The sequence below is a fragment of the Kogia breviceps genome, chromosome 12, assembly GCF_026419965.1.
Source record: "Kogia breviceps isolate mKogBre1 chromosome 12, mKogBre1 haplotype 1, whole genome shotgun sequence".
Lineage (NCBI taxonomy): Eukaryota > Metazoa > Chordata > Mammalia > Artiodactyla > Physeteridae > Kogia > Kogia breviceps.
In genome coordinates, this window is record NC_081321.1 from 33,892,571 (window position 1) to 33,911,986 (window position 19,416).

The 19,416-nt window shown below is 41.0% G+C and overlaps 1 long non-coding RNA gene across 1 annotated transcript in view; it reads left to right on the top strand.

Moving 5' to 3' along the window:
* Positions 1-19,416, top strand: part of LOC136792261 (uncharacterized) — a 221,407-nt gene that overhangs the window by 37,943 nt on the left and 164,048 nt on the right. Inside the window, exon 2 of the long non-coding RNA XR_010835790.1 lies at positions 9,888-10,021. This is a non-coding gene — a long non-coding RNA (uncharacterized lncRNA). The remainder of the gene's footprint in view (positions 1-9,887; positions 10,022-19,416) is intronic.

The following is a 19,416-nucleotide window of genomic DNA, read 5'->3' on the forward strand; positions in this document are numbered from 1 at the left end:
GACTTCACTCCCATGTCTGCTGGGTTTGGCTCCATGAGACCTCCCCATGTGGCTGGGCTTCCTCAATGCAGGGCAGGCTCAGGGCATTCAGAACTCTTCCACTGTGGCTGAAGGTTCTACAGACAAGTGTCCAGGCAGAGCCTCCTGGCCTTTTCTACCATAACCTTGGACACGACATAGTGTTATTTCCAGAACATCTGTCAGTGACAAGTAAGAACCATGTCAGCTCTGGTTATAGGGAGGGGCCTAGACCCCACTGCTCAATGGGAAGAATGTCCAAAAAATTGCAGGTTTTAACATTTCTACATGCATAGACCAGTTTTAAAAATAGTTGCAGAGATATAACTCCAACACAAGTGATATAAGAAATGTTGCCTTTTGGCATAAGGCCAAGTGCAAGGTAAATGTGGGTTGGACTCCTGCCTTCATGAGCTGTTTGACAAGTAAGCACAAACACTTGAAGACCCCTTATAGAACAGTTATGAGATAATAAAGCCTAGTATCTACCTGAAATGTTGCTCTATCAAGGAACCCTTTTTTCCATTCCTGAGTCAGGGTGCGTGACTTAAATCCCCCATGCCTCCTGCACTTCTCTTTCAAAGCAATAAACATACTTGTAACTATTCATAGATTTGTGTACCATTTGCATAGTGGTCATTTTCCCTTTCATCCTTGAAGCCCTGTGATGAAGGAGGTCAAGGCTGTTTTGTTCCTACCTGCTCTTGATTCACTTGAAGCATGATAGGGTTGTGCTGAAAATAGCACATCACTTTCTTTCTTCAGGCATTAATCTGCAGACCTTTCCCACAATTCAAAATCCATAAAGCTCTTACCAGTGAAAGGCTTTCCTCTTAAATTTGGCACCCAAACTGAAACGGCAGCAAACCTGACCTCAACTGAAGAGAATCCGTTTATACTCTTTTTACACTCTCCTTGACATAAATTTCTACACATTTTGCTACAGGAATATCAATGTGTTTGAACTGCAAAGTCGACCTCAGGCCTGGCTGGGGGTGTTGAGTGATGTATGGGATGTGTACCCTATTTCCTCTGTCCTTTGGAAGAGAGGGTCATGGACCAGATTAAGGTTTTTCCATCTCAGTTTTCAGAATATGCATTTGTACTTCAGGCAACAGCAAGTCCTGAAACATCTAAGTAGGAGAGTAGCCAGCAGACTCCCAATGGGGCACATTTGGAAGTAGGTAGTGGGAGAGTGAGTCAGAGGAGGGCCCAGTGAGAGCACCGTTTTCAGAGTTTATGTGAAACACAATAAAGTGGTTGAGGAGAGGGTCAAGGACAGAGCAATGGTGAGGGGTTAGAAGAGAAGAAATCTGGGTTGTTAGATAGTATGAGAGGGTTGAAAGATGAGACTATAGTGAGGTCCTGTGTCTCATTTTTAGATGCATGGGCTGAAGGAAGTCCTTAAAATAAAAGGACTAACTGGAATGAAGAAAGTGATATTATAATTTATGTTATGATGACATATTACATTGAGATCTATCTATAATTTACATAATGGTTCATCAGTTTTCTCAACACCATTTATCCAATAGTGCTACCCATTTACTATGACTGACAAGACTATCAGAAATCACTCCGGTGTTTCAAAGAGAGGGGCTTATTAAAGGGCATTGGGCACCAATGTGTTGTTAGGGCTACAGGGACCAAGAGAGGAAGGTAATGTTAGGCTATGTTAATCCTGTGTCTAGTAGAGGAGCAGAAGCCATTGTCCACAGACCCCAGATACAACTTCTCCAAGGAGGTCATTTCTGCTTTTCTCTTCAGCATGAAGCTTCTGTAGGGGGTGCACCTAGAAAGCATGCCAAAGAGTTCAAACTCAATCCCAGTGTCCTCCAAACCTTTGAAACAAAAGTTTGAAAAGAAATTTGAAGTGGGTCACTGAATCTCTCCTATTTTTCACTCTATTTTAAATTCAGGAAACTTTTATGCTGATAGTTTTCCATTGTTCTGACCTAGTATGGCCCTGTGTCAACTCTGTCATTTCTATCTAGAGCTCACATATCTACCCCAAATCACCAGATTCTTACTTAACATTATCACAAGGCTGTACAATAGAAAGCTCAGTTTTAACATGTCCAAACTTGAAAACCTGATCTTCCTAAATCTACTCAAATATGCTCCACCTGCATTCTTTCCATCACTGTTAATAGCAACCCCATCCTTTCTGACAGGACAGTGACCTTGGAATCATGCTCGTTGACCAGTTGTTTCACATCCCACATCCAAACTGTTGGCAAACCTCATCAGTTCTATCATCAAAATATGTCCAGCATCATAACTCTTATCACCACCTCCACTGCAACCAGTCTGGTCCCACGCCTCCTTATTTCTTGCTTGAATTACTGCAAGATTCATCTAACTAGTCCCCTTTCATCAACTCTTGTTTCCCATCCTCACCCCGGAAAGGCTATTCTCAGTACAGCTGCCTCAGTGACTCATTTATGACATTAATGTGATCATGTCCCATTTCTGCTGAGGACCCTCCAATGGCTGGCATCTCACACAGTGTCCCCTGAGGCCCTACACAGTTGGGCCCCCCTTCATCTGACTCTTCTCCTATTACCCTTCTGCCTCTCACTTCACTCCTGCCCAGCACAGGACCTCCTGGCTTCTGCTCAGACACTCTAGTCACACCCTTGCCCTAAGGCTTTGCACCCGCTGTCGCTCTACCTGGAATGATCTTCACCCAGATGTGCCTGGCTCATATCCTCACCTCCTTAAAGTCTTTGTACAAGTGTCATCTTCTCAGGAAATAAAGCCTATTTAATATGCAACCCCTTCCCTTCACCCTGATCCCCTTCCCTGATTTATTTTTCTCCAAAATTGCAGTCGTATTTATTAATTTATTTGTTTACTATCTGACTGAATCCCTTCAGTTGAATGAAAACTACACAAGGTGGATATTCTTGTTGTTGTTGTTTTCACAGTTGTTTCCTTAGTAGGACAAAACCTGGACATCATACATTTTCAAGAAATACATGTAGAGTGAATGAACTGACCTCACTTTTGTTATTTCTAAGCCTCACAATATCCAGTTAAAACTCACTCTGCAGCCCTCACCTGTGCTCTGAAACTTTCCACCTTCTGTTTTTCCACATAAACTTCCATCCCAGGCTGACATCACTGTCATCCTCCTCTCACCAAGATTCATTTTAAATGTCACCTACACAAGGAATCTTTTCTTTATCCTGCCTTCTTTCTGTTTTCTAAGTTCTCTTTCTAGGAGTCTCTATTTCATGCTGGAGTTATTTTTTATATATCTCATCCTTTCTACTAAATTGCAATTTACCTGAGAACAAACCAGCCTTTTTTTCCTGTAATTTTTTAATCATACAGAACACAGCCTTAAAAAACCCTTTTATTATGAGAAATTTCAAACATACACAAAGTAGAAAGAATTGCAAAATGAACACATACTACCCATTACCCAACTTCAACAATTGTCACTATATTACCAAATTTGTTTCACTGAACCTCTTGACCCTTTGCCTATTGCTAACACAGAATCTACACATTCCCATGGGCTCAGTGATTTCACATTATGTGAGTTTCCTGTAGATACACTGTCCCAGGAGGTCTAAGATTTAGCATAATTGCACCATTGTCTGAAACAAGAAATGTTGAGAAATAGACTAAATGTCTCTCAACAAGGAACTCAGTGAGGAAATAAATAAATGATAATTACTCAGATGCAGGGAATTGGGAAGCTGTCCAATATGCCTTGAAATTAATTCTGGAAATTAAAAAAATGTTTTGGAACTGCATATTACAAAAAGCACACTGGATGCTTCAAGATGGCGGAGGAGTAAGACGTGGAGATCACCTTCCTCCCCACAAATGCATAAAAAATACATGTACATGTGGAACAACTCCTACAGAACACCTACTAAATGCTGGAAGAAGACCTCAGACTTCCCAAGAGGGTGTGAGGCCTGAGCCTCTGAAGTGGGAGAGCTGAGTTCAGGACATTGGACCACCAGAGACCTCCCAGCCCCATGTAAAATCAATCGGCGAAAGCTCCCCCAGAGATCTCTGTCTCAATGCTAAGACCCAGCTCCACTCAATGACCAGCAAGCTCCAGTGCTGGACACCCCATGCCAAACAACTAACAAGACAGGAACACAACCCCACCCATTAGCAGAGAGGCTGCCTAATATCATAATAAGTTCACAGACACCCCAACACACACCACCGGACATGGTCCTGCCCACCAGAAAAACAAGATCCAGCCTCATCCACCAGAACACAGGCACCAGTCCCCTCTAATAGGAAGCCTACACCAGCCACTGAACCAACCTTACCCACTGGGGGCAGACACCAAAAACAATGGGAATTATGAATCAGCAGCCTGCGAAAAGGAGACCCCCAAACACAGTAAGTTAAGCAAAATGAGAAGACTGAGAAATATGCAGGAGATGAAAGAGCAGAGAAAAAATTCTTTTCATATAATGAAAAGAAGTGAGAACAGTTTCAGAGCCCTCTGGGACAACAATAAACACACCAATATTCGAATTATAGGAGTCCCAGAAAAAGGAGAGAAAAAAAGGGACTGAGAAAATATTTGAAGAGATTATAGTTGAAAACTTCCCTGTATGGGAAAGAAAATAGTCAATCAAGTCCAGGAAGTGCAGAGAGTCCCATACAGGATAAATCCAAGGAGAAACACACCAAGACACATATTAATCAAACTATCAAAAATTAAATACAAAGAAAAAATATTAAAAGCAGCAAGGGAAAAACAGCAAATAACATACAAAGGAATCCCCATAAGGATAACAGCTGATCTTTCAGCAGAAACTCTGCAAGCCAGAAGGGAGTGGCAAGACATATGATGAAAGGGAACAACCTACAACCAAGATGACTCTACCTAGCAAGGATCTGATTCAGATTTGATGGAGAAATTAAACCTTAACAGACAAGCAAAGGCTAAGAGAATTCAGCACCACCAAATGGTGGTGGAACTTACCTCAACATAATAAAGACCATATATGACAAACCCAGAGTCAACCTCCCTCTCAATGGTGAAAAACTGAAAGCATTTCCACTAAGATCAGGAACAAGACAAGGGTGTCTACTCTCACAATTATTATTCAACATAGTTTTGAAGTTTTAGCCATAGCAATCAGAGAAGAAAAAGAAATAAAAGGAATCCCAATCAGAAAAGAAGTAAAGCTGCCACTGTTTGCAGATAACATTATATTATACATAGAGAATCCTAAAGATGCTACCAGAAAACTACTAGAGCTAATCAATGAATTTGGTAAAGTAGCAGGTTACAAAATGAATGTACAGAAATCTCTTGCATTCCTATACACTAATGGTGAAAAATCTGAAAGAGAAATTAAGGAAACACTCCCATTTACCATTGCAACAAAAATAATAAATTTCCTAGGAATAAACCTACCTAAGGAGACAAAAGACCTGTATGCAGAAAACTGTAAGACATTAATGAAAGAAAGTGAAAATGCTACAAACTGATAGAGAGATATACCATGTTCTTGGATTGGATGACTCAACATTGTTAAAATGACTATACTACCCATAGCAATCTACAGATTCACTGCAATCCCTGTCAAACTACCAATGGCATTCTTCACAGAACAAGAACAAAAAATTTCACAATCTGTATGGAAACACAAAAGACCCCAAATAGCAAAAGCAATCTTGAGAAAGAAAAACGGAGCTAGAGGAATCACGCTCCCTGACTTCAGACTATACTACAAAGCTATAGTAATCAAGATAATATGGTACTGGCACAAAAACAGAAATATAGATCAATGGAACAGGATAGAAAGCCCAGAGATAAATCCACACACATATGGTGACCTATCTTTGATAAAGAGGCAAGAATATACAATGGAGAAAAGACAGCCTCTTCATTAAGTGGTGCTGGGAAAACTGGACAACTACATGTAAAAGAATGAAATTAGAACACTCCCTAAGACCATACACAAAAATAAACTCAAAATGGATTAAAGACCTAAATGTAAGGTCAAACACTATAAAACTCTTAGAGGAAAACATAGGCAGAACACTCTATGACATCAATCACAGCAAGATCCTTTTTGACCCACCTCCTAGAAAAATGGAAATAAAAATAAAAATAAACAAATGGGACCTAATGAAACTTAAAAGCTTTTACACAGCAAAGGAAACCATAAACAAGACAAAAAGACAACCCTCAGAATGGGAGAAAATATTTGCAAATGAAGCAACTGGCAGAGGATTACTCTCCAAAATATACAAGCAGCACATACAGGTCAATATCAAAAAAACAAACAACCCAATAGAAAAATGGGCAGTAGACCTAAATAGACATTTCTCCAAAGAAGATATACAGATTGCCAACAACATATGAAAGGATGCTCAACATCACTAATCATTAGAGAAACGCAAATCTAAACTACAGTGAGGTATCATCTCACACCTGTCAGAATGGCCATTATCAAAAAATCTACAAACAATAAATGCTGGAGAAAAGGGAACCCTCTTGCACTGTTGTTGGGAATGTAAACTGATACAGCCACTATGGAGAACAGTATGGAGGTCCCTTAAAAAACTAAAAGTAGAACTATTGTATAACCCAGCAATCCCGCTACTGGGCATATACCCTGAGAAAACCATAATTCAAAAAGAGTCATCTACCACAATGTTCATTGCAGCTCTATTTACAATAGCCAGGACATGGAAGCAACCTAAGTGTCCACTGACAGATGAATGGATAAAGAAGATGTGATACATATATACAATGGAATATTACTCTGCCATAAAAAGACATGAAATTGAGTTATTTGTGGTGAAGGGGATGGACCTAGAGTCTTTTATACAGAGTGAAGTAAGTTAGAAAGAGAAAAACAAATACCATATGCTAACACATATATATGGAATATACACACACAAAAAAAATGGTTCTGAAGAACCTAGAGTAAGGTCAGGAATAAAGATGCAGATGTAGAAAATGGACTTAATGGCATGGGGAGGAGGAACGGTAAGCTGAGACAAAGTGAGAGATAGGCAGGGACATATACACACTACCAAATATAAAGTAGCTAGCTAGTGGAAAGAAGCCGTATAGCACAGTGAGAGCAGCTCAGTGCTTTGTGACCACCTAGAGGGGTGGGATAGGGAGTGTGGGAGGGAGATGCAAGAGGGAGGGGATATGGGGATATATGTGTAGGTATAGCTGATTCACTTTGTTATACAGCAGAAGCTAGCACAACATTGTAAAACAATTATACTCCAATGAAGATGTTAAAAAAATATAAAAAAGACACACTGAACATTGAATTTAGAATCACTAATGGCATGGCATATGCCACTGCAATTACTGGGTTTTCAAGAAAGAAAAATTGTTTGGTCGTCTAGGAGCAAAAAAGCAAGTGACATACAAGGGAAAGAGAATTAGAATCTCATCAGCCTTCTTGCAATAATTTGTACAAGAAGAAAACGGAGTACAATATTTACAGACATAAGTGTGAGCCATGAATTTGCTACTCAGCAAAAGTAACTTTCAGGGGTAAAATGCACTGATATCCAAGTCATCATGCAAGACCTCAGGTAATACTGTTCCCATGATCTCTCTTCAGATGAATGAAAAAACTTCAGAAAATAAAATTCCTAGAAAGACATTGATGTCAGCACAAAACTTGGTTTGTCTGTTTGTTTTTTTCATTTGAGATTCAGTGAAGGTTACATAAGAGAAGTAGTGGCCTTGGTGATGACACTAGGGTGATGGTTTATAATCATTCATTAAGAATATAATGATTATAATCATTCGGTAAGATCTACTAACTTTATTTTCTATTTATGTATTTTATATAAAATATTTTAAAAATGAAACATAGTAAATTGTTTTATGTAAAAATCTTCAACATAAAACATATATATATATATTTAATTCTGAATCTCTACAATTCAAAAACTAATTAACTGGCATTAAATTAGCTGACTTGGGAGAGGAAGAATAATGAAGAGTCTCCTGTTCCTTGGCCTGATTTAAACTTCCTGACACTGCAAACTCAATCCCCTCTGAGATTCAGGCAGAAGTCTCCAGGTCTTGGCCTGCACAGGTATCCGTGCCAGAATCTTCCACATAAACACAGGTGCTAGAATCTCTGAGAAGTTGAGACACAGGTGGAGGAGAGGCTCCCACGGTTGGGGTTTGCAGAATCCAGGAGGGCCCTCAGACCCAGGAGAAGTGGCCCTGACTCCCTAGGGATTAGGTTCACAGTGCACCGAGGACATTTTGCTGCTCTCTGTAGAGGGTGTTGGCTGCCTGCTTAGAGTTTCTACAAATGTCCCACCAAAGCAATTTAACTTGGGCATTTGGCAAGGCAGCCTTCGGGTGACTGGTCCCTGTACAGTGAAACTGATGTGCGGGAAAGGAGAGGCTCTAGGACTCCAGGATGAAAAAGCCAGTGCCAGGACCCTAGGCCTAGGGAGGAGCAATGTCTGATGACACAGGAGTGGACGTGATGCCCACGCTTTTCTATCCCTACCCTTAATGTAAACCAACCATGAGATTTTCGTATTGAATCTGGACAGCCTCTTGGAGCACTTTCATCTTTCTTTAAAAATCTCTTTTCTTGGGCTTCCCTGGTGGCGCAGTGGTTGAGAATCCGCCTGCCGATGCAGGGGACACGGATTCGTGCCCCGGTCCGGGAAGATCCCACATGCCACGGAGCGGCTGGGCCCGTGAGCCATGGCCGCTGAGCCTGCGCGTCCAGAGCCTGTGCTCCGCAAAGGGAGAGGCCACAACAGTGAGAGGCTCGTGTACCGCAAAAAAAAAAAAAAATCTCTTTTCTTTTCTAAGACTAAAACCAAACTTTGCTTATGCCTTTAAATTAAAAAAAAATAATAAATTATGACCTGGTAATAAAAACATAAATGTAATGGCTTTAGTATATTCCAACATGAAAAGGTTATAGAAGGCACTGCTTCTTAAAATGTAACAAAATCAGGTATATTCATTTTATTTAGTTACAAAATTAGGGGATAAATTAGAGGGACATAATTAACTTGCAATCCTTTCCCTGTAACTCACTGCAAGTGAGCATTGCATTGAATTTCCTTCATGTTTTTGTGTTTGACTTGAATGTTACTTACCTGCAAAAGAATCTATACCACATCAGCCCGAGAAGAAGTACCACTAGGTGACCCAGGCCCTCTACAGGTCTCCATAGAGCTGAGGAGACCTCAGGGCTTGGAAAAATCCCAAGTGTCCCCTACTTGAGGTCAAGGCCTACTAAGAGCCCAGAGGGATGCAAAGCCAGAGCAGGCAAGCTAACCTGATTGCATGAGGAGCTACCCCGCTGTGCCTCCGTCCTCTTCAGCTTTTTCCCTGGGAGGCCTGAAGTAGGAGAGGTCAAGGCCATCACATACTGTATCCCCACACCCACTCCCTTCTGATCTTAAAAGAGTTGAGTGAGCATCGTTGGGTCCCGCAGGTAGAGATGTTGAACAATCCAGTGCACTCTTCACAAAGAATACAATGTGAAGAGAACACCACAAAAGCTCCCCACCTGATGGCCTTATAGGAACCTAAAGCCTTCTCCTCCAGATGAAGGAGCCACTGAAGGGTTTGGCAGAGCAACCTTAGAAGCTTATATGAAATGCGTCTCCATTCCCTGGGACGATGTTCTAAGTACCTTTTTCACTTGCCTGCACTGATTTTAACCATCTTCTCATTGTTGCCCCTTGCATGGTCACATGCAACAGTGCCTCAGTTTTGTTGTTTCACTGAAGTGCCAAACATTTTTACAGGAACCATGGGATATGTGAAAGCTTATTTGCTTTCCCTTCATCTTCTTCCCTGTTTCATACTCATATTTCCTCTTATTCTCCTCTTTATCTCCTATTACTTGCAGGATTTCTCTTGAAGCAAAGACAAGAGAATTTCTGGAACCAGATTTCTGCTGGAGCAGTCTCGACAGTTGAAGGGGAGTGACCAAAAGTGTGGAGGTCCAGAACCACCAAACTCAGGAAGACATCTCTGTGGAAGGTACCTGGCCAGAACCAGACTCTATTGGGTCCCCCTTCAGCAGGGGTGATACAGTACTTCTGAATCCTAGCCCAGCTCCCTGCCTAGGCCATTCAGGGTTGCTCAACATGATTTAATGATGCTGTGGAAATAAATGAAGACCTACCAAATAGTAACAACTAAAGGTGATTTATTCGGAGCTTGCTAGAGCAAGGGAGTCAGCCACCATCATCTTCATTTGAACAAAGACTCAAAGGCAGGCAGAGGAGTGGGGAAACTTCGTCGAGGTGAAACAGAAGGCTTCCGGCATGCCCTGATTAGCGGCTAATGGCGTGAGGAAGCTATAGGTCGGCTATCTAGAAGCAGGGAATCCCACTGATTGATAGGGTTGCATATTTGGCTTTATGTGTTGGACCTAAGTTGGAATTGGAGATAAACATTAGGGAATCTCTCAGTTATAAATAAAGCCATGGCCATTTCGGACCAATTGTTACAGGGGTTATTGTTTAAGTTTCTGGGCTGGTTGCTCAAGATAGTGGTCTGATTTCCTCCAAATCTGACTTATAGATACTGGTCTGGAAACTGTAGGTAATGGATTGATTTCCTTGGCTTGTTGCTGCAGGTTGCTTGTCAGAGTGCTTTTTCTAGATAAGGTCTGGGCATTGTCCATTTGTATCTTCTATTCTCAGTCCCCCATTTTGGTGATTATCTCACATGTGAGAGGATGACAAATTCAGAGCAAATTAGAGATTCTGAACTTCAGTGCCAGACATTGTCTTGTTGTCTTCATAGCCAACTGTATTGAAAGATCTTCCTGACCTTTTTCTTGTCATCATGGCAATCAGATGATGAGAGAGCATCTACATTTAAGACTCCAGAGAGAATGCAATGGACCATCATTATAACCACTATGAAAAAAACACAGTAGTCCATGTAAGGTGCTTCAAAACCAGGAACCCCACTGCCCAATCAAGATCAAAAGAAAAAATCCTATAAGCCATGAGGATCAAACTTAGAAATCTGAACAGCTTTTTCCTGAAGGCAATTCGTAGCCTATTTCACCTAGTCTGTTTTTATTGATCCAAGCACAAGTATTAGCAATAGTACAGATGCCACCATGAATAGCCAACAAGAAATCTAGAGCAATGTGACTGTCCATCACTACTCAATGCCAGTGAGTTGATACTGATCTGAATTCCATCTAGGACAGAGGTTATGTTATCAGTAACTTTTGCCAAAGTTAGAGATAGGTTTCTTTCAGCCTTTCTTGATTCACGTGATTCCCACCAAAGAGAACACTGCTCCAATTGTTTGCATAAATGAGCCAATAAGTCCTTCAAGAAGTGTGCCTGAATAATCAAGGGTGTTCATTGATTGTAGAGCTCACATATGAGTTAGAATTTCCAAACTTGGTGATTTCTAGAATTAGGGTCTCTCTGTATAAACAAATCTTGATCCACTCTTCGCAAAATGCTTGAGTGTTAGCTGGAGGTGAACAGGACTGGGCATCCTGGCCACAGTAGAAGTAGTATCCAGAAGGCACACGTGGAGATCTGGGAAAAAAGGAGTTGTTCACAGAACAGGGCAAAAACCAAGGACCTACACTAGCTGGGTCATATATTTGGATCTCTATTAGTTTCTCCTTGGTGGTAAGCATTTAACCCATTGCCCTACAAAGATTGAATTTAAATTTATAATTACCTAGAGTTTTATCAATAGATTGTGACAATTGGCTCTTTTTCTGGGAGAGGGGGACAGTAGAAAAGTCACAGATTGACTTGTTTAGAATCAACTGAACATGTAGGTGAAAGTAGGAATGCTATTGTCTAAGATTACCTATGGTCTCATTTTATGAAACCAGAATTTCCCAAAGGTTTTTATTATGAGGTCTGGTGATAGATGGCTTATCCAGCAGACAGGAAGACTGGGGGAAGTGGCAACTGTTTGACCATGTTCTGACCTAACAATCATAATAAGTAGGGACAAAAAAACCAAAAGGATCACTATGGGTGGATGGAAAATGAGAAGACTGATTATAAGAAAGCAGATAAGAAACAAAAATGGAATTAGATAGGTATCTTGGTCCAATGCCTTGGGTGAATGCTGTCCATTCTCCATCATCACTTGCTTGTTCTGAAGGTTGGGTCAGCTGTCTGCTTCTGAAGACTGGCTGCTTCTGGAGGATCTCTGAGAATCCTCCTTTTGAGACCTCCTGGTTCCAGTAGCTTTCCAATTGTGTGGAATTCTGATTTTTTTTTTTTTTTTTAGTTGTGAAATATGAACCTGAAGACTAATTCCTAGGAGTTTCACCACTTTGTTTTTAACAGTACCTGATAGGGCCTCTTCCAATGAGGTTTAAGAGCAGTTTTTCTTTAAGAGCAGTCTTCCAGTAGACAAAATCTTCACTTGAAAATCATGAAGACACTTTTTAGGTGATGTTGAGAAAAGACAGCCTTAACCCGTTGGTGAAAGTATTGGGTATATGGTACAAGAGTCCTTTGCAATTCTTTGCCATGTCTATATGCAGTAAGGCAGAGTCTAGAATACCTAGATACTTGGGTCTTCCAGCTACTAATTTACAGAGGGAGAACAAAAGTATTCCTGAGGGAATTGACTGTATGGCCATAATTGCAAGTGTGTATTCACACCAAGGGAGCTCAAAGGTTTCTGAAAGTTTTGATAATTTTAATTTAAGGATGAGAGTGTTTTGCCCTCTTTTGCTATCTTATGACTTAAATAATGAACAGCTTCTGGCAAAATTGTAATTTCTTTTGAAACTTTATGCTCCTTTTTATTTTTTTTAAGCTAAGATTGAGAACAAGTAAATGGAATCCTTCCTACAGGCTTATGTTCTCTGAACAAAGTAGGAGATCATTTACATATTGTGTCAGAACTGCATTGCAAGAGAAATTTAGATTTTTTTAAGTCTTGATGGAGCACCTGGGAAAAGTAGACGGGGCTTCAGTGAACTCCAGGGCCATAATTGTCCAGGTATACTCTTTTCCTTTCCAAGTGAAGGTAAGAAGTATTGACCCTCCTGGTCTAGAGGCACATTGAAAAAGGCAGAGCAAATAACAGTGAAGCAAGTGGCTTTTGGAGGAATTGATAACAGGATGGGATTTGGATTAGGTGCTGCAAGGAAGTGAGGGCTAACAATTTTGCTGATGATGCTGCGGTCTTGAAAAAATCGTGTCCTCACTGGCAAGACAGGAGTGTTACAAGGGCTAGTGGAAGGTGAGTGAAGACATCTGGATGTAAGGCTTTTAACTACAGGTTTGAGTCTTTCCTTTGCTTCTGGCTTCAGGGGATATTGGGGGAGTTTAGATAGTGGTTTGGTAGTCTCTATCTGAAATGTTATATGTTCTGATCCAATTATTTTGCTTATGTCAGTGGGATTTTTAGTACACAGAGTATCAGGTACAGTGCCAAGATCCTTATGTGGAATGTACATAAAATATAATGAAAGAGGCAAAGGTATATCCAGTGCAGGCACAACTTTATTATGAATAGAAGAGTCCTCTGGGACCTCAAGAAATAGTCTCTCTAGTGTGCATTGAATACTACAGTTTCATTTGCTAAATAAGGTTCTTCCAATTAAATCTGTAGGATGGTATCACAGAAAACCAAAGATACTTCTTTTCAGTCGAGGACTGAAAAGTTGTGGTTAAGGGCTGAGAGACAGGGAAAACTTGTGGTTATTTGACATACCTATCACATGTATGGTATGTTTACTCCAAGGAAGTGAGCCAGCAAAGGTGGCATCATATAATGTAGAAATAGTAGCATCAATATCTACCAGGATTTGATGAGGATGACCTTCAATATTTATAATTAATTCATCTTTTTTGAATCCTTAAGGGCAGGGCAGGGAATTCAGTGCTTTTTTTCCTCAGAGCACCCTCATTGATCTGAATTGAGGAATTTTTCTTGGTCTTGATTTTCTTTCATAAGAAAAGATCATCTATGTTCCAGTGTTCCTTCTATTTACAATATCTACAAATGTCCTTGTCAGTGAGATCTTGGTTGGGGAATAGGCCATCTAGCTGTTTGATGTGCAGAGCCAGTATTGCATCCTGTCTCATTTTTGTTCTAAAGCCCTTTCACAATATCCTACCAGATCTTGTAGTTCAGCTAAAGGGGCTATTTTCCATTTTAGTTATATTTGCAAATTAGATCTCCAGTTTCCGTGTAACTCCAATGACACAGTGAGATGGAAGGGGTGCTGCTACATCAGCACTTTTTAAACTCATGAATGTCAGAAGTTATTTTCTAGTCTATCTGGAATTTTTTCTGTTTACATGATTGACAATGGTCCCGTTAATTTTTATTAGAAATATTTTAGGTATGGCTTTTAGGAGATTTTGACTTACTTTTACACACACACACACCGCCCCCCTTTTATCATCCTTTGGTTTCTTGTGGAAAGAAGGAAACTGCAGGTCCCTTTCCAGGTCAGTCCGATCAGTTTTTGCCATCAGGATTAAGCATCTGGGGGTCTGACCAACATGTATATAAGTTAATAAGGGTCAGGTAATCCTGGGTCATGTGCACCTAAAGGAATTCTAAATATATACATGAGTATTTGCTGGTCTTCTTTAGGTTAGGAAAGTCATTCATTATAAATCTCAATTAAGCTTAGTTTCAAGGCTTCAATTCTACAGTTGCCTGCACATCTGGTTATGAGAGGGATGAATATTTAGAAGTAATTGGTACTTTGGTGTTTTAGAAGAACTTAGGAGAAAAAGTTAGGAATCTAGACAAGAGCAAGAGGAGGGTGGAGGTGCAGAAGGAGAGAGATCAGAAGAATAAAGAGGGAAAACTGGATACAGGGACCCAACTGGAGTACAAAGAGTGGAAGATCTACTAGGGAAATAAGTCTAGTTTATTTTTGCCTGTTTCTCAAATTGTTCATTAGCTTTGGCCAAAGAATCTTTTAGGAAGCAATTTTTGATTCAGAATTTGGTTTGGAGTCCTCATCATATCAATCAGAAAGTGCTGCCCATTGGGCTTGGGAAATCTTCCTTCCTTTTCTAAGGCTCCTCTTAAATGAACAATTTTGTTGTAATTAAGTCTTCTCCAGAGCGGGCACTGAAGACCCAAATCTTCCTTGGTGAAGTTGTGCCATTTAGAAAGGGGAACAAAATTAGGATTTTAATGAGAATGCATACAAGAATCAGACTTTTTTTTTTTTTTTTTTTTCTGGTAGAAGAGAGCATTTAGACTTAAATACCCCAAGGGGACAGTTGGTACAAATGTAATGCTTGTGCACCTCATTTCTTGGACCTCCAAGATGACAGCTGCCTCTGAACACAGACTAAACCAACTGAACCATCTGTACTCCCAGCCAGCAGAAAACCAGAGAGAATATTCTCTTAGGACATAAAAATCCAGACAGAAGGAGAACCTCTTCTGGTTTGATTCATGGCCTTCAACAAAGTTCATCCAACTGGATGGCAGTCCAAAGAGAACGTCAAACTCACGGGTCTGTGAGGTCAGCTCAAATAAGGCTCACGAGACCTATTCTTGGTTTTTTCCCCTGATTCTCCTTCTTATGACACACAACACTTTTACACAGCACAACACAAAGCAGTAACACAAAAGACAGCAAAAAGGGATGGAAAGGAATGGCCTGATTCCACCAAGGAGGCTAAACAAATGGGCACCAAACAATAAATAGCCTAGGAACTCACACAAAGACAGTGAAGTTCAGACCCAGTGGATTTACCACATCATCATGAACTCTACAAGCTGCAGGCAGCATGGCACAAAGGGACATCTATGGGTACCACACCTGCCTCAGCTCAGCTGGGGTCTGGAGTAACAGGAAGCCCATACTGGGCCTCAGTGGGACCTCCACAATTAACTGTCTAATAAACAAATGCCAACCAAATGAGAACAACTCAAGAATATTTATTCAGAGTTCGCTGGAGTAAGGAAGTCAGCCACTATCACTTGCATTTTGGCAGAGACTCAAAATCAGGCAGAGGAGTGGGGAATCTTTACAGTGGGAGAAGGGAAGTCTTCAGCTATGTCCTGATTAGAGGCTGTAGGAAGAGGAAGCTGTATGAAGCTATCTAGAAGGGGGTCGTCCTATGTGATTGTCAGGGGTGCATATTTGGCTTTCTCTGGTTGGTCCCAAGTTGGAAGCGAGTACAAAAATTAGGGAAACTCTCAGTTATAAATATGGCCATTTTAGACCAATTGTTATAAGATTGTTGTTTAGATTCCTGAGATGGTTGCTAGATAACAGTGGTCAAACTTCCTACTAGTCTGACTTATACATGGTAAGCCTGCTTCCTGGCCTGAAAACTGTAGATAATGTGTTGGTTCCTGGCTTCATTGCTGCCTATTGAAGGTCAGAGTCCTATTTTTACACATGGTCAGCTGTGGTCCATTTGTATATTCAGTCTTTCATTGTAACTGGACTGTCAAAAACCGGGTCAATGCAAAAAAATGGGTGAGCAGTGCTGGAGAGGGATTTATAGACATTGAAGATCCAATGGCCTCATCTGCCTGGATGAGACCAAGTCCTTCAACATGAGAATTGTAAAACAGAGGAAAAAAGAAAGAAAAGCTTAGGAACAAGAAAGAATGAAAATAAAAAATGAAAAAGAGGAAATACATTATATGCAGATTGTTGATCTATATGGTGAATCTTCAAAATCTGTGAAGTAATCATCCACATGTTCAAGGACAGGAATAGTGACTGAGTGGCCTTGGGAAAGGAAAGGGGGAGTCAGGCCTGAGGGGAGAATCGGGGCCCCTGCTGCTCCTGGGGTAGTATAGCCCGATCCCAGAACTCAATTCTGTCCCTATTTCTACAGTCTTCTCCCAGGGTCTTGACTGCTTTACCTCTGCAATGAGGGAGTAGGTTTAGGATCTCCAGGGACCCTTTTCAGCCCTCAAATTCTGTAATTATGACCAGAAAGCAATGCCTGTGTTCCTTTAAGAAGGCAGTCACTGTATGCTTGCATTTCTGTACATGACATTGTCTTACTTTCCTCACTACTTCCCTCAAATTACTACCCATTTCCTTTCTCTTTGTCAACCTCCTCCAATCATATTATTCTCTAATATGGGAACACTGAAGGAATGATCGTGGTTATACCGCCACCCTCTCCAATCAATTGACGAGTCCATCCTACTCAGGGAACTCCTGGAATGGGCCTGATATTGTGTTGGTTCCTGTGGGAGGTGACTCCACATATCAAGTGACTGTCCTGTGCCTGGAGTGACTTTAGTTACCTGGGTGATATTTAATCTTCACAATAGCCCTGTAAGTTTCCTAGCCCATTAGAGACAATGAGTGCAATTTAGAGGTAAATTGTCCAATTTCTATTAGTCTGCATGTAGGGTGACAGCGTTTCCATGGCACATAAATACATGGTAAGCTTTTGGTTAAAGCCACTGAGAGGATAATTGTGGGATCCCCCTTAACCATTTTGTACCTCATGCAATAAAAGCCCTTCTGAATTCTCATCACACTCAACATTTCTCAGTCAACCACCTCACCTCCTACGAAGTCTATTTGTTAACTGCTCCTCACATGATTCTTTTACACCGTAACCCGAGCCCTGCTACTCTTCTCACTTTTTTTTTTTTTTTTTTTTTTTGCTGTACGCGGGCCTCTCACCGCTGTGGCCCCTCCCCTTGCGGAGCGCAGGCTCCAGATGCGCAGGCCCACCGGCCATGGCTCACGCGCCCAGCCGCTCCGCGGCACGTGGGATCCTCCCGGACTGGGGCACGAACCCGCGTCCCCTGCATCGGCAGGCGGACTCTCAACCACTGCGCCACCAGGGAAGCCCCTCTTCTCACTTTTGACATCAACAAATTCCCTCATGACTGCTTAACATAGACAGCTGACCTACTGACTCCTCATGATGATCTATAAGAAAATCCTTTAGGTAATGCTGACTTCTCATGGTTCACTGGTGGTTCTTATTTAAAGAGTGACAATGGGAAATATGGTGCTGGGTATGTTATTGCAACTCCTTTTTTTTTTAACATTTTTACTGGAGTATAATTGCTTTACAATTGTGTGATAGATTCTGCTGTGTAACAAAGTGAATTAGCTATACATACACACATATCCCCATATCCCCTCCCTCTCGCATCTCCCTCCCACCCTCCCTATCCCACCCCTCTAGGTGGTCACAAAGCACCGAGCTGATCTCCCTGTGCTATGTGGCTGCTTCCCACTAGCTATCGGTTTTACATTTGGTAGTGTATATATGTCCATGTCACTCTCTCATTTCGTCTCAGCTTACCCTTCCCCAACCCCATGTCCTCAAGCCCATTCTCTACATCTGGGTCTTTATTCCTGTCCTGCCCCTAGGTTCATCAGAACCATATTTTTTTTAGATTCCATATATATGTGTTAGCATACGGTATTTGTTTTTCTCTTTCTGACTTACTTTACTGTGTGTGACAGACTCTAGGTCCATCCACCTCACTACAAATAACTCAGTTTCATTTCTTTTTATGGCTGAGTAATATTCCATTGTATATATGTGCCACATCTTCTTTATCCATTCATCTGTCGATGGGCACTTAGGTTGCTTCCATGTCCTGGCTATTGTAAATAGTGCTGCAATGAACATTGTGATTGTGGTACATGACTCTTTTTAAATTACGGTTTTCTCAGGGTATATACCCAGTAGTGGGATTGTTGGGTCATATGGTAGTTCTACTTTTAGTTTTTTAAGGAACCTCCATACTGTTCTCCATAGTGGCTGTATCAGTTTACATTCCCACCAACAGTGCAAGAGGGTTCCCTTTTCTCCACACCCTCTCCAGCATTTATTGTTTGTAGATTTTTTGATGATGGCCATTCTGAGCGGTGTGAGGTGATACCTCATTGTAGTTTTGATTTGCATTTCTCTAATGATTAACGATGTTGAGCATGCTTTCATGTGTTTGTTGGCAATCTGTATACCTTCTTTGGAGAAATGTATGTTTAGATCTTCTGCCCATTTCTGGGTTGGGTTGTTTGTTTTTGATATTGAGCTGCAGGAGCTGCTTGTATATTTTGGAGATAAATCCTTTGTCTGTTATTGCAACTCCTTTTGATGTTGTTGATGTTTACCTATGGCTACTTCAGCTCAACAGGCTGAATTATATGCTCTTACATGCGTTTGTGCTTTAGCCAAGGGCAAAACCGCCAATATTTGTACTGATAGCAGGTATGCTTTTGGAGTCGTTCATGATTTTGGAATGTGGAAGCAACATGGCTTCCTTACTTCAGGTGGAAATAAAATTTTAAAAATGCCCCTATGTTCAGGAATTATTGGATGCATTTATTACCTGCTACTTTATCTATTAAGATTCTGGGATATTCTAAATTTGACTCTTTAAAGCTAAGGGAAATCACCTTGCTGACATTTCTACAGAGACACTGCCATTAAAGAAACCAAGAG